General features: G+C 43.0%; 1 protein-coding gene across 2 annotated transcripts in view; it reads right to left on the bottom strand.

The window, feature by feature from the left end:
- Positions 1–2,500, bottom strand: part of LOC135102349 (uncharacterized) — a 158,705-nt gene that overhangs the window by 59,530 nt on the left and 96,675 nt on the right. The window lies entirely within an intron of this gene.

The raw sequence follows: 2,500 nt of genomic DNA, 5'->3' as shown, positions 1-2,500 counted from the left end.
CAAACAGATAGCATACGTACATACACGAACATATCCACTACGTATTTTAGAAATGTGGAAAACAAGTAGGAAATAAAAGAAGTAAACAGAATACTATGTTAACAATAAAAACTGGAGAGTGAAAAATAATAAAAAGAAAAAAAATTGTGAAAAAAAGAGAGAGAGAGAGCGAGAGAAAAAAAGGGAAGTTTGAAAGCGTCATCTGAAATATCCATTAACTGATTTGGAAATAACAACGTTCAGCAAAAAAAAATGAGACGTACATACTGCAGACTCCACTTATCTAATTGAATTTCACGCGGACGACGACGAGATAGCAGGCCAGAACAGAGCACGGCAGGGCAGGACAAAAAAAAAAAAAAAGATAGCGTAAATTATAAGATTATACAATTATGATTCTTATTCATTTTACCTTTACAAGCGACGCATTCATTTGATATAAATACAGAAACACGGATTATGGTCGGTCCTCTTTTTCTCTCTCTTTTTTGTTATGTGTGTGAGTGTGTGTGTGTGTGTGTGTGTGTGTGTGTGTGTGTGTGTGTGTGTGTGTGTGTGTGTGTGTGTGTGTGTGTGTGTGTGTGTGTGTGTGTGTGTGTGTGTGTGTGTGTGTGTGTGTGTGTGTGTGTGTGTGTGTGTGACGACTTGGTTTTAATAATGGAGGAGAATCAGAACGGTAAGAGTGAAGAGGAGGAGGAGGAGGAGGAGGAGGAGAAAGAAGAAAATGAATAACAATAGTAATAATGATGAAAAAAAAAAAAAATAATAATAATAATAACAATAATAATAATAATAATAATAATAATAATAATAATAATAATAATAATAATAATAATAATAATAATAATAAAAATAATAATAATAATGAGAAGAGAAGAAGAAGAAGAAGAAGAAGAAGAAGAAGACGAAGAAGAAGAAGCACAGCAACAACAAAAACAAAAACAACAACAAGAGGGGCGGCGGGTGAGATGAAGAGTTCCCTGCAGGAGGATTTCAGGAAAGTTATCACCGGCATCCTGAGGCAGACGTGGACGAGTCGCGGCGGCAGCGTTAACAATAATGAAATCTGTGCCGCATACACTGTGACTCATCGTGAAGTGACACAATGCACATTTTACCTACCTACAAATATCCTCTCTCTCTCTCTCTCTCTCTCTCTCTCTCCTCTCTCTCCTCTCTCTCTCTCTCTCTCTCTCTCTCTCTCTCTCTCTCTCTCTCTCTCTCTCTCTCTTCACCTGTTGACCCGTTCCTAACTTTACTTATATAAGGAGACTCTAAGATGCTCAATGGCTTCTTCTCTTTCTCTCTTTCTTTCTTCTCCTCCCCACGTTCCTCTTATCTCAGTCACGTGTGTTCCTCGGCAAAATGAAAGGCTCCGTGCACAAAGCTTCCCTCTAGTCATGTTGAGACTGTAATCGTAAAAATCGACTTGTCTCTTTGTGTCCACGCATTTCTTTCCGCTGCCTTCGTCGCCAGCACTTCCAGATGTTGCTCCAGGGTAGAAAGTTGTCGCCGGGTTCTTCCAAGTTGGGGAAGGAAGCGTGAGTTTTTATCCAGTTCTGTACCAGCCAAGGCCGCGTCCTGGCTCCCTATGTACCGTCCTCCAGATTCCGGCTTCGTCTACGTCGTTATCTTCCTACAAAGTGTGTTCTTCAGGGCCTTGCTAATTATGAGTGGCAATTACTGGTAAGCACACACTGCAGCATGGGCCAGGTGTGTAGTTGTAAAGTTTGTAGACAGAAATAACTTTAAGGTTTAACACTATATCGGTGACGACTCAGCAGATCGTGCAGTTGATGTTTCTTTTACCCTCTGCTCTTCTGTTCTCCCTCTCCCTCCTTTCTTTCCCCTCTCGCGCCACCATTTGCCTCAGTCGAGGAGCTCTTGATTTGCTAACTTCCAGCGGGTCGCGGCCCTGTAGGCGCGGCGCGTGCTGGAGTGGTGGCAGGCGAGGCGAGGAGAGGGAGGGGAGGCGTGGGATGAAGGGTGAGGGAAAAGAAATTAGAGAGAAACAAATCGAGATATAAATAAGGTCTCTAGAAAAATGTCACGAAGGCGACACTAGAGAGCTTTTAATTTTTCTTTTGCGACTCTAACTTTTGACAGCAATTTACTCGCTGAAGACAAAGAAAGAAGAAAAAGTGATCGCGACACAATCTGCATGGAATCAATCCCAATCGACCTTCGTGCCACCAAGCAGCGAGGGAGGGAGGTGTGAAGGGGCAGAGAGAAAAGGACTATGGGAAAGGAGTTGAAGGGAGGGTTAAAGTAGAAGGGAGAGGAACGGAGGCAGGGACGTGAAAGATGGGGAGGGGAAGAAAGGAAAGGATGTGAAGGAGGGAGAAGAAAAGGTAACGATGAAGTGGGGAGGAAGGAAAAGAGAGAGGAGGATAAACGAGGGAAAGGGAATGAAGGAAAGAGAGGAGAGGGAGAAGGGACAGGAAGGAGAAGATCGTTTCCCGGCAGAAAACGTGGAGAATTCAAAAGGCAGAAACAGCGT

The sequence above is a fragment of the Scylla paramamosain genome, chromosome 7 (genome assembly GCF_035594125.1).
Source record: "Scylla paramamosain isolate STU-SP2022 chromosome 7, ASM3559412v1, whole genome shotgun sequence".
Lineage (NCBI taxonomy): Eukaryota > Metazoa > Arthropoda > Malacostraca > Decapoda > Portunidae > Scylla > Scylla paramamosain.
Note: the sequence above shows the minus strand (reverse complement) of the source record. Positions and strands in the feature narration are given on the sequence as shown.